General features: G+C 40.2%; 1 protein-coding gene across 3 annotated transcripts in view; it reads left to right on the top strand.

Annotated features, from left to right (window-relative positions):
• spsb4a (splA/ryanodine receptor domain and SOCS box containing 4a) overlaps positions 1-13,834 on the top strand; it is a 91,517-nt gene that overhangs the window by 41,178 nt on the left and 36,505 nt on the right. Inside the window, exon 1 of one of the 3 annotated variants that reach the window (XM_077233024.1) lies at positions 2,123-2,565. The exons of 1 other annotated variant lie outside the window; for it this stretch is intronic. The gene's annotated coding sequence lies outside the window, so the exon portion shown is untranslated. Of the gene's footprint in view, positions 1-2,122; positions 2,572-13,834 lie in introns of those variants that run through there. One more of the 3 variants, XM_077233014.1, reaches the window with a different exon arrangement.

The raw sequence follows: 13,834 nt of genomic DNA, 5'->3' as shown, positions 1-13,834 counted from the left end.
CACAAAAAAAAGAATATATATATATATAGATATATATATATATAGATATAGACATTGTGTCTCAATTGATTGGGTTGACCAGCCGTCAGTCTGAGTGGGCCAATACCACCCTGGCCCATGTAGAACAAATGATTTAAATATGATGGGTAATGTAGTTTTCACCAGGAATTCTATGTTTAACAATTATTAGGGAGAGGGTCTTTCTAGTTATAGAGAGTATTTGATTGGACAAAGTGAGTGAGTGGAGTGTGAGTTATCAATATTTTTGGTGCATTCCATGGAAGAGAAAGACTGTACAGTTTATATTGTGTATCACTTTTCACAGTGAACAGGTGTACACTTTGCTGATGATATCACATAAACTTTTTAAAAATGAGTCATTCCTGGGAATATGGGAATATCATAGAGACTTGAGGGTGGGATCTTTTATCTTGGGTCAGTAGCCACCCAAAACACCTTAGCAACCGCATAGTAAAAGTCCTTAGAAAATAAAATAGTTTTTGCAATTGTCATTTTTACTTATGTTCTTACAAAATCCAGCACTGTGCTTTTTTTAAGATTTTTTTTTTTTTGCTAAGTCTAGTCAAATTTGCAAAGAAATTATATTCACATTTTAATTTTCACCCACTATCGTTCTTAATGGACAATTACTAGTTCACTAGTTCTTTTAAACAAGGTGGCTTGTATATTTAAAGGAAAGGTAAATGGCCCTAAAGTATGTCTGGTACAGTTTATCCTACACGACTGTGTATGTTTTCACAGCCACTCTTGCTTCCTTCAAACTGAGCTTCCTCAGAGAGGGGTACAGCACATTTGAAAAGGCTAATTGAGTTTTCAGCTAGAAGGCGAGAGGGGGTAGCGCAAGGTGACTCGCTCTGTCTTTACTGCAGCAGACCTTTCGTTTTTTGTGTGTGGCCTTTAAGGAAATGGTCAGGAAACTCGCGTCATTCTGAAAGACTGAGTACATTCAGGGTGTCTCAGAGGGATTTGAGTGCATTTCGGGTTTGACAGGGCTTTCAGGACGGAGGGAGATGGTGTTTATTCAAGATCTGGAGCTTGACTGAGAAGTGTGCCTGTTAAATGTTTTGACCTAAAAGATGTGGGGTTAGTGTAGCACAGTGGGGAAAGACCGAGTCTGGATACCAAAATGTTGACTAGAAGAGTTATTCAGACCAGCATAGGCTGGTCTAATCAGTTTTTTTTCGGCAGTGCATATCCAGATGATAGCTGTCAGGTTTAAAATGCTTTGGGAAAAAAGCATCTGCTAAATTAATTCATGTAAATGTATGCTAAATAACTATTTATGTGAGGCTGTGTTATCATTTTGATACATTTTTGGGGTAGGCAAAAAGCAGAAAAGAAAGGCAAAGTTTATTTTATTTTTATTTTTAATTAATTCATTTTTTATTGTATTTTATATTTATTTTTTTAGGTATTTACAGTGAGGAAAATGTCATGTGTCCTGATGTGTGCATCCTGAAATGCATTGAAATATCAAAAACCCATTTGATACATCATGGTTGAAATATGTGATATAAATAAAACATTGTGTATATGATTTTAAAAAGTTCCTTATTTATTCTAACTGATTTAATTAATTTAATTTTCATTTAATTTTATGTTATATTGCATGCCATCACAATCACAGACATTCCTATCTAGACAGGATTAGATTTCCCTGAGTTAGCCGTACAATATTATATAATTTGATCAGCAAAGGCAGAGCCATTTTTTTATTTGAACAGGATTAAAATCACAAAGTCCATCTGTGAAACACAAACTGTCCTGACCTCTTCTGGGAAAACTAGTCCTGAATAGGGCCATTTTTTTCCTTAGTTAGTTAAAATTGAATATTTCATGTCAGCCATAATAGAAATATCCAGATTACACCACCTCATAAGGTTGTTGTCACTCAAACTGGAGTCAGGTTATCTTTCAAAACAGATATCCGAGCACTGGAAGTAACAGGCTGGAGACTCATAGAATGTGTGTTTATGAGTAGCTCTCGGCTGATTGGCTGAGCCGAATGTGTGAAAGACCATAGGGAGGAGGATGCATGAGTCGGGGGTTGGGTAAGGGGCGTGTTCTCCCTCTCTCTGTTTGCCTGGTGTCCCTGCTTGATGAGATCAGCGGATCGCCTTTCATCATGAGGCAGCTCTCACGCTGCTGCTCGCACTGCCGCCTGTCCTCTCTCTCTCCTCGTCTTCCTTCTTTCTCTCTCTCCTTCCCTTTCTCTCTCTTCCGGGCCGCCGAGCTGAAGTTTGAAGCCGGAGCCGCGACACAGGACAGAGTAAGGAGTGCGGAGTGGGACTGTGGCTGCCACGGCAGGGATTAACCTCAGGGAGGGGGTGGGGGGGTTACATCTCTGGGGAGAAGCTTCTTTTCTCCTTCCTCAGCAGGGAGATACAGAGTAAAGAAAAAACAACTAGTGTGCGCTCCTTCTCACAAAGAGAGGAGCTGCTTCGTCCTTTATTCCAGTGGGTTTCCTCTATTCCTCTATTCTTTCCTTCACGGGTGCGAAGAGGAACGACTGGGGAGTTCCGCCGGGAAGACCATCACAACCGGGTCCGTGTAAGCAGCGTGCCACTGTGTTTGAGTGGAATGAAGAACTTGATGTGGCATGTTTAAGTTTTTACTTGTGTGAAGAAACTATCCTGTGACCTTTTATTCTTTCCCTTCTTGCTTTCGGCTGTTTGGGTTACCTCATGTGCACTTTCTTTCTAGCTCCCACTTTCTGGCATTCCCCGTTGTACTATTTTATTCCTCTAATAGAGGTTTGATCCACCCTGGCAAGGATACAGTCTTTTCTTTGTTTTGGATGTTACAGCTGCCCGGGATGTTTCTAAACCTGGGATTTCCATGCATTTAATACTTTCTGAGCTCCAGGGAGCAGGTTCGAGAACCCAAATGCTGCGGTGGGGTTGTAGGAACGGCGCCCGGTCTTGCTCTTGAGGATAGTGCATGTGTGGGTTGAAAAGCGAAGTATTTCCACCTGAACTCGCGGCTCATGTTTTCTCAGCTGCCATGCACGATCAGATAAGGTGATTAGAGTATAGTTGGATCTTCTCCTCCTCATGTTGCGCGTCACTAACGTTTGGTGTTTGGTGTTCAGAGGAAGCGCTCCCACAGCGTTGGCTGATTCTTAGCCCGGGAAGCATATTTGAATGCTTTACATTGTGTCTCTCGTCTTTGTGTGCACGCGCGGCTTATGGATTTGCATGCCTCTGTTTGCGCACGTGTGGCTGTTTCTCCAGTGGTGGAATGTTTATGGAACAGACTGTGTGTGTGTTTTGTGTTGATGGGAGTGTGGCATCTCTTACAAAGAAGTACTGTGGTAGTGTCATGGTACAGTAATGATATCAGATAACGTGGTTACTTTTGTAAATTGCTTATAAAAAAAGTCATGATACTAAAAAAAGTCCTGGTAATACTGTGGCACTTTTATAGTTCTGAAAGATTACTATATTCATTTACATTGTTGTAAGATTACTATATTAATTTACATTGTTGTCATGGTAGGCTAGGTGTCAAAAACTCCATGATGATGACATAGTATTTTGATATATCACTTAGCCTACAAAAAAGTACCAAAATGTATCAGGAACATAGATCATGATACAAGATTTTCAGTAAAAAGGTGTATTTCAAAGTACCATAGTATTAACATTTAATGCCATCACTGTAAATTTTACCATAGTTTTCTGTAAGGGATACTATAGTTTACTTAAAGACTTTACTTATAGTTTACTTTGCTGCATTACTATGGTACATACCAAAAAAGAAAAACCTTGGTATGGTGTAATGTCCTGAAATAGGAATATCATTATGTCAGTGTTATTCTAGTATTATTTTTAATATTATTGCATTTATTAATATTTTATTATATTAATATGATATTTTATTTGTATATTTTCCAATTTCATTCAAATTTTAGGTTTAGTATTGTTTGTGCTTTTGTTATTTGTATTTTTTTTTTATATTTCTATTTAGCTTTCATTTATTTAGTAATTTAGTCATTCTTCATCTTAAACTATTTTATTTCACTTTCACTAATATTGATATTTTATTCCAGATTTATTTCAATTAACAAAAAACTATTTTTAATAGTTTTAGTTAAGAACAACAACATTCCGTTTTAATATATACCATGGTATGTGTCTTGAAACATATGCTCATACCATGTTAATTTGTTATATACCATAGTACTTAAATATTACTATATTAATACACCATGATACCATGTCCAAAAAATATATTAATACCATGTAACTTTGACATATTCTATAGCGATGAACGAATACTGTGATGATATTTATTTACCATGATATTTTATAATTATATTTATGTGGTACATGTCCTAAAATACAGTGGTATTACCAAATCGTAGTAACATATTATCATATACATATTCTATGGTACATGTCCAAAGACCTTGATTTCATAGGATTCTTTGTGAGTGATTTCAGCACATGTGTCCGTGTGTAATTGTGTGTGTGTTGCAAGTGGTGTGGGACGGGGGCACAGGGTGTGTGTGTGTGGGATGATGAGGGCAGTGAGACTGCTTTAATCACTGAGTGTGTTGTCTGAGAGCAGTGGGCTGGAAAGAGCTGACTGGAGCTGCTCTGTGGGGAGAGGCTCTTCTGGGAGAGCTTAGAGCTCAGCTGTTAGCCGTGTGAAGAGCTACACAACCATTTGCCTAGCCATTCAATGTCCCTCGTTTGGAGAGGACCAGTGGATTAGTGCCAGAAGCGGGCGTGTGTGTGTGTGTGTGTGTGTGTGTGTGTGTGTGTGTGTGTGTGTGTGTGTGTGTGTGTGTGTGTGTGTGTGTGTGTGTGTGTGTGTGTGTGTGTGTGTGTGTGTGTGTGTGTGTGTGTGTGTGTGTGTGTGTCGTTTAAGGGTTTGAAAAGACAGGAGGTGGGTTCGCACATCTGCCACAAGGCTGTGTGTGTGATTACTGGTTTTGGGTTGGGGGTGGACTCTTTAGTCACAGTGATAAATGGCCTTTGGGCTGTTAGAAAGCCTGGACTTCAATGGTTGTCTTATATTTACACTCTTCCTGCACATAGCTTGCATCGGATGTTCTCATTGCAATGCCTGAAGACTTGTGAGCCTTTAGGCACAGGGAAATTGAATGGGGAATTATACTGCGGATATTTGGAACAGCTTAATAGGAGGTACACAGGAGGAAAAAAAAAAGTAATTTAATGGAAATCAGATTTAGCATTGCCCTATCATAAAGGTTTGGGACGTTTCATTGTTATTCTGGTGAATAGATGCTTGAAGTTGGCAGTACTTTATTAAATGTGTTTTATTGAGGTATTTATTACATAGTTTTTTTTTTTTTGGTAGTTGATCGTATGGATTTGTTTTGCTAGGCACAAAGAAATTTAATTGGAACTTATATGGTAGATATTTGAACAGCTTAACCGGAAATACATTTATTGAACGTCAGAGTTTTATTGCATACACTACCATTAAAAAATTCCAAATTCTTCAATGTTTTTAAAGAAATGAATAATTTTAGATTCAGCAAGGTTGCATTATATATGCATGATCAAATAGATGTAGCCTGGTTAAGCATAAGACTCAAAACATTAAAAAATCTTACCAACCCCAAATGTTTGAAAGGTCGTGTAGGTTTGGATATTTCATAGATTTTCTGGTAACAAAAACATTTCCACAGTCTTCTGTATTTTATTGAATGGAGTTGTCTTGTGGTAGTTCATTATACAAACTTGTTTAACAAGGCATAGAGAAATTGAATCGGGGTTTATGTTGGGATAATTGGGATAGTGGGAAATACAGGCAAAATGGACACATTCAAAAACACACCCTTGTCACACAGGTTTTGATGTTTCAGCTTTTCTGGTAAAAAGCAACCTGCTCTCTAAAATGATGAATTACTTTAGTCTGACTGGAATTTTCCTTTTAAAGTGTATGTTAAGGCACTTAGTGTTGACAGAAAAAATACTTTTCTCTGGTTAGGAAATGTTGTCACACTTGATGTTACTCTTGTGACCAGAATTCTTAGTACTGAATGTTCATATGCAGCCATTTCCTTTCTGTTGTCATTTGGGAAAATTTTATAGTTATGCTACATGTGACTGGTGATTTAGGATGCAGATGAGACATGGGTTCAATTAAATTTAGTAAAGTGTTGTGGCACGTGCCCCTGACAAGACCCACAAGATGGTTTTGCCACAATGAGTAGCTGCACGTATGTTGTAAACTGATATCTGACTTCTAATTGAAAGCAGTGATGGCATAAGGTTCGCATTTATCCTGTGCCGGCTGTATTCATAGTCTCTAGTTTCACTTTAATGTGACAGCCTTCAAGGGCGATCGCTGGATTCATCTGCTTGTGTGTCACTTCAGAACACATCTCACCCATCAGGACATGTCGTACGGATAACTCTCTCTCTCTCTGAGACACGCTGTACCCAATCTGCCCAAAGATCTCATAATTTTATTACTGAACCCTTCGTCACTCTGGCGATTGGCTTCTCTTTTTTCCAGAATGTTCTGAACTTAAAAACAGCACAGCCTGCTTCAACAGATGCCTGTTGTGAGAGCATTTCTCTCACTCCACATGCATGTGTGTGTGGCGATAGAGTGTCTCCATGGGCCAGGTCTGTTTAATTAGGACTGTGTAGGTGGAAAGAGGCAGGGGGGACATGTGACCTTATGGCAGTCTGTCCTGTGCCCCTATGAACCACCGAGATGATAGAGTACTGGACACCAGCTTTACTGATCTGCCGCATGTGTAAATGACAAAAAGAGAGGGGAAGGGAGATTGATGAGGGTGAGGGTGGGGGTGGGGAGGAAGATGAGACAGAGAGAAAAGGTGGACAAAAATGCAATGTTAGCACTGCTGGAAAAAAACGGTCATAATCACAGATGGTATGCCGGGTTTTTGGTGGTCAATGAATTGAACAAAATGAATTTTGTTCTGAACAAATTATTTCTTACATGGAGACTAATGGGAAAATTTCAAAGAATTGTACATTATTTGGGAACTGAGGGTTTTCAAGTAGGTCACAAAGGCACCTTATAAGTGAACCATGTGACTCAAGCACTACAACTGAACAGTTGTGCTGTTTAATATTTTTGTGGAAATTATAATTTTTTCAGAATACTTTGATTTGCATTTTGCAACGTATTGAATGTCTCTGCTGTCACTGTTGATCAATTTAATGGATCCTTGCTGAATAAAATTGGCTAAACCCGATCTTTTGAATGGTACTGTGTATAGGCTTTGCCAAGTCATCTAAAGCCAAAACAATAGTTTGTTATTCACTGAAAATCCACTGAAATTCCCCAAAGTGAGCTTTTATCTCCGTAACCAGATCAAGTCACTTAGTTTGATCACCCCTAAAACTTAGAACTAATCATTCAAACGATCCATAAAAAAAGATTAGACCGTAAAGAACGATTCGTTCACAGATCTAAATGATCTCTCTGGAGCATGCAATGGGGAATTATAGCAGTTTTTCATTTCAATTTCAGCTCTGTTTGTCACACAAAGCTATTTTATTCAGAAGATTTTTAAATTAAATTGGTAAGATGCAAAAGCTATATTAACTGCTATTACGAAGTTTATGGTGCGTTTGCGTCCTTTTTGAAGCTTGGAAGTCCCAGCCCTCATTCATCAGACCGCTCGGTAGGCCTATAAAAAAAATCAAAATGTCTCCTTTTGTGCTCCACAGCAGAGACATAACGACATTCCGTTTTGAAACGAAATGAACATTTACAATTTTGGGTGAACTGAGGTTGTCTCTATTGAATCTCAGATTGAATAGTATGACCCATCAGGTTTAAACTAGGGCTGGGAGATAAAATTATAATAATTGTTGTGATATAATTTCTCAAAAAAATTATAACAACAGTTTGATAAATGATTGATATAATGTTTATGCTCTATGCAAATAATGCCTCACATGTGTGTTGCAAACCATCACACTGCCACTAACTGATGAGCACTGCCATTTGTTACGCATGAGAAACTTGGTGAACGCGGCAAAAGCAGTGTCACTCGTTTGAATCGCGCCACACTGAACATTTATCTGTTGGGCTTAAAAGACAGTGCAGAGTGAATGCGTTTACCCGCTGACGTTTCGATCACACGGCCACTAAACAGCACAGTGAGAATGGTTCGAGTTCGGTGCATTAAAGCATGATTTTAAACCCAGTTGAAACGGCGCTGATATTCTCTCCAACACTGATGCGAAAAACACTGTGCCATGAAGAATCAAGAATCAAGAATCAAGAATCAAGAATTTTTATTGCCAAGTAGTGTTGTGCACATACAAGGAATTTGCTTTGGTAATAAGGTGTTACCGAGGCTGCTATATTCAGCGCCAACTTGAGAAAAACAAAAAAACAGCATGACATGAGGAGAGGTGAGGAGAAAAAAAAGGCGACCCCCAGACTATGCTCCTGTAAGGAGAACAGTCTGGGAACAGGAAAAAACACCTCAGCAACATTAGCAAATAAACAGTACACTCTACAAACAAGACATTGCAACATGGTGGGGAGTGGGGGATGGAGGTAGTCCAGCCCAGGCAAGCAGCATCCGGTCCTGCAGCCATTATGGCGCTGGTCACAGACCCGCCTGTCAGACTGGGGGTACGAAGCGGCGAAGGCGTGGGATGGGGTGTGGGTTAGGTGCATATCTGTGTATGTGTAAGTTCATGTGTGTGTAGGCCTGGAGAGAGTCGCTAAGCCAGCACCATAATCTAGGAGCCTCAGTCCGCAGGATTGTCATAGCGATACACAGCAAGTTGCCATGGAGACAACCTTGATCATGTCCCAGGCAGAGTCAACAATCAGCAGGTGTCTGAGGAGTCGGGGAAGGAATGCAAGAGCGGCTCACTGCAGTGCTCTTCCGGGAGAGTTGTTGTTCCAACAGCGGCCTTGGCCAAGGCCAGTGCTGGTAGGGGGGTGCCGAAACAGATAAGATTGGGATTGTTTGGTCTTCGGGCGAGTAGCCGCATTCAATTTATGCAGGCTATTCTCCTGGTCCGTTTTGGTCTCTGAAACGATCCATTTGCCTTTGCAAAGCTGTGAGCTTCTCCATGATGTTATCCATATTGTGGTTCATAGACCCAGTCTGAGTGCAGACAGCTCTGCCCACCGCTTCAATCATCACGGGCAGCCTTGCGGGGCTTTTGACAGCTGTCACCGTCTCCTTAGTTCCTCGGTAAACCAGGGCAATGCCTAATCCAATCAGCAGAAGACCTGTTATCATGGTGCCGAATAGGTAGATATCTTCAACGTCCTCCACGGAAAGAGCCGCCAGACACACGACCCGCCACCTCTCCCACGCGTCCATCGTGTAGCCAGCTGCGAACGTCCCGGCAGGGCAGTCAGGTTCCCCCGAACCCAAGCTTCTCGTCGAGAAGATGGTGTCAATTGCGTTGAGAGACCAGTTGATCAAATCCATAATTTCTTGGTTTTGGAGAGCAGTGTAGCGAGGGTCTCTCAAAGTACAAGACAGTAGACGTGACGAGAGAAGCAAAGCAGGAGAGGCGAGGGGAGGGAGAGGGAGAGAAAATGCGACCGCCTTCGTTGAGAGCCAAGAGGGAAAATGCACAATACATGTGCATGTCTTTTCAATCTACAAATCATAAACATTCGCCATTGATTTACTCTAGTAGCACCAAGTGTAACCATGGTATTGTTGCAGAAATGGTGGAAATTCCTATTGAAGGTTGTTATATTAATAATATAGACATTAAATATATTAAAGTAGTACTGGAAAAAAATACAGTATTTTTTGTTATTAATCAGTTTTGTTACGCATTTGTATTATACTAGATGTCTTTATGCTACTGTTTTTCAAAACAAATACCAGATCAACTTTTTACATGATCTAAATACTATGGAAGACCGATGATTCATTTTAATCCTAACTCAAACAATCAGAATATTTAAATTTCACCCTATACAAAAGAGGTGGTTACAATTTTTGTTAATCAACTTAAATTTACATCTGCATCCCAACTCAAGCTCCTGCTACTGTCAACTCAAATATGCATTTGTGAGAGACAACACGTCATTTTAATTTGTGAAATGTTCCCCTGTTTGGCAAGTGTTTGTTATGCTCTGATGATAAAACCACAATTAACTGGTTTCTACAACTTTCACTAAGGATCAAAAATATGCCTTTAAACCGGAAAGAAATTAAGAGTTGACATTTATTGTGATAATATCGACTGATATGAAACATTTTGTGATATTTATTTTCGTCATATCTCCCAGGCCTAGTTGAAACAAAGCGGCAACCTTCCGGCCTCTCTTGAATCCAAGACGGAAGTGTCACTTAAACTGCAATTCATTGACTGGCCGCTAGCGACAGGCTCCATAAGAGAGTCAATCCCAGACACCCCCCACCCCCTGTTAAAAGGCCCAACTTTACAGCAGAATTTTTTTTTTTCCGCCTGGTACAAAAAGTAGTTTTGGTCTATATAGCTAATTTTGCCTTTAACTGTGAGGGGGGTGAATTTTATAACTCATCCATTTAAACTTTATTGAGCCTTAAAGTTCTGCATAATAAATTGCGTGGCCACTTGAGTGACAAGTGGATTGCCCATTTTCTGTCATTCTGGAGTGACCCGCGGTGACGCACTGCAAATATGGCGACGGCCGGCTCCGCCCGCTTCAAAAATGCTTTTCAGAAACCTATGGGTGACGTCACGCACACTACATCCATTGTTTTATACAGTCTATGGTTGGAACTAGGTCTGAGGGCTGACAGTCTAGCTTATCGACAATGTAGACCAGCTGACTTTTTAAAATGGTTTTTACTATATAATCTAGGTGGGAGGTGAGTTAAGAAAAAAAAGAGACCGAAAATGTCAGCAAATGAATGACACTAGCCACAGAGGAAAGAGAGCTGTTCCTGATGAAATGGGAAAGGATGAAATGGGAGGATGCAAAAATAAACAACAGATGGCGAATGTTTGTTCCCACTCATCAAAGCCAATGGTGGCTAGAGGTGTGCATGTCCATTACATCTTTGGTGACCAGGGTAACGCAGGCGAGGGACCATGCACCAGGCGCTCTCTTTATCACAGACCCCCCACCATCCTGAAGGGAAACGCAAGCCCTCGTGTGCCACAGAGCGTGCGAGAAAGAGGCCCTGCTGAGGGTCTGACGGGTGCTGGAGCATAAACAAATTTAGATGAGGATGTACACAGTAAAGGCCAGTAGACTAAACAGTGTGAACACACAGACATGCGTCACACAGGGCCGACAACAGATTCAGATGTGTATTATTTAAGCAATTTTGTGATTATTATTTTGTCAGTTTTGCAAAGTCAAATACTGTAGGTATATTTACTCTTGGCCATTTCATGAGGTTTACTCCAAGTGTTAATGTCCCTCAAGATGCAAAACTCAACTTTCGGCAAATCAGATTGTCTGGACAGACATAAATGTTGTATAAAACAACATTCAGGCCTTTTAAGTAGGCAGCCTAGGGTCTGCGATATTATCATTCTTCTAGTCATGTAGAACAGCTATAACAAGCACTTGATTCCTGGAGCGTTCGCCAAACACAGAACGTAGCGGTGGAAAATTCAATTACGCAGACCTGAAGACAAAGAATGTAATTTTTTTGATGGCACCAGCAAAATAAATAGAGCCTTGAGTGTAGAATGGCAAATGGAGGAAAATGTTGCAGATTGAAGGCAGTGTCAAAAAATAAATATGGCGAAATGTGCCAGTTCCCTCTTATTCTTCATCTTTGTTTCAATAACCTAAAACGACTTCTAAGCACAGAAAAAAAGACACGTTTGGCTTGATTGAAGACATTACACCGCAGCACAAGCGCAGAAGACCCATAGGGCACAATTACGCCAGGATTGTTTTGACTTTTACTTCGCTTCTTTTTGACTTATAGCCATAACAGCCCCATCCCAGTGACACGCTCACCAGCAGAGTGCTTTTGTTTTTCTAATAGATAAGTCAGCGCAGATGGACATTTTCCCATGTGGAGATGTATACCCCTGACAGACCACTTTTATATGTAGTCTGGTCTCGCACGGCTAAGCAGATGGAGACAGCACATCAGCGGTCCATTAGAATGAGGTTGTTATAGTTACATTAGTCGTGTCTCATATGGTTCGGGATCATTTCCCCTGAGGAGAGTGAATGTAATTGATGTAGTGCACGTTTTTTTTTTACTTCTCAGCTTGACGTTGGCATTTTATATCAGCAGTGTAACGCCCAAAGACATGCTACAGTCATGCCATGCAGTCACCGTCCTACTGTGTGACTCAGACACTCAGCTGTGACGCACTGAAACAGACCAGCTGATTGTCTGTCTGTCTGTCTGTCATCTATCTGTCTGTCTGTCTGTCTGTCCTTCCGTCCGTCCGTCCATCCATCCATCCATCCATCCATTCATCCATCAAGCTTGTACAGTTGAAGTTAAAAATCAAACTACTCTATTTTGGGTGATTGTCAATACAAGAGGTATACTATGTTTTATGTAAACATAAATATAGAAAAATGTTATAACACGGGGCATGAAGTGGACTTTTTTTGAAGCATCCTCATGCAGTATCAATTTTATACATTTTTAGACTTGATCCGGTGCTTAATGGAATGAATTGATCTACAAAAAGCATTTTCTTGTCTCAGTGTCTTTTTTGTTTTCCTCAGACGTTTCTTTTTCTCAGACCTTGTTTTACACGCCTTGCATGTAATTACTTAATGTGAGAATAGTGTTTAAAAGTCTGTCTACAACTCCCAGACTAACAGCGTAATTATGTTTGCATCTGTGTTTATTACAGTTATTAGTGACTACAGCGGTTTGAGTGAGGGAATGTTAGTTAAACTGACGTGTGCGAACCAAACACAACCGGAATGAAACGCATTATTGTGGCTCTGCACGGCAGCAAGCCTTTAAAACCCTTTTTGCCTGCCACGGGTGACTCTACAGCTCTGAAATATGATACGGAAAACCTAACACCTTGACTCTTACCACACGTTATGATAGCTCTGAGTGGCATGTTAGGGCAGCTGCCTCTCTCTTTTTCATTAATTCTCTCTCACACACACATACATTCCCCTTCTATCCCACTTCATTCATGACGTGACCTCATTTATGTTTTCCTTTAATATTAGTAACACTTACTCAGGAATCCGGGCACTGACTTGTCTGGCTGTCTGGCCACCCTGTCTCTCTTACTCTGTGACCTTAATGTGTATTGAGTTAGTCTGAGGTGTGCTTGTGTGCAGTACAGTATATGAGACCTTTTTCCTTTGCATTATTGACCTAAGTGCTTTGGTTGTCTGATGGCCATTCGTCTGACAGAGTGTGAATATGTTGTCCAGCACTGCTGGGGAGTAACTAAAAGCTGCTAACAAAACTACATATTTAAGAAGTGTAGCTGAGCTGTTTTCATAGTACTGTAGCTTGTCCAGTAATGATCTGTACTAGTAGTGTAACATGACACAACAATGTTTTATGTCGAACTGTGTCACGCAAACAGCCCAACAATCTACAGTTCTTTGGTAATAATCAAACATACTCTTCTGTCTCTTGTTCGATTCATTTTAGTGAGTCAGTTTGTTTAGATGGTACATATTCATTAAATGTAATTAAATTCACTGATACTGCTGTTTATCATTATGCTTTGCTTTTAAAAGTTTACCTTCTTGACGTCATCTTAGAAATGCTGCACTCATGCTTCTGAAAAAGCAGTGAGATACTTAGCATCTTTCAGATACTTTGCTAACAGCACAGATGCTGCGGACACAATAACACATTTTATGTAAACGTCCCCTAACTGTCTTTTTTGTAGAGCTCCTTCCTGGGATGAGACTT

This window comes from Siphateles boraxobius, unplaced genomic scaffold (assembly GCF_051911475.1).
Source record: "Siphateles boraxobius isolate OS27281-9 unplaced genomic scaffold, OSU_SipBor_1 1, whole genome shotgun sequence".
In the NCBI taxonomy this organism is placed as follows: domain Eukaryota; kingdom Metazoa; phylum Chordata; class Actinopteri; order Cypriniformes; family Leuciscidae; genus Siphateles; species Siphateles boraxobius.
Note: the sequence above shows the minus strand (reverse complement) of the source record. Positions and strands in the feature narration are given on the sequence as shown.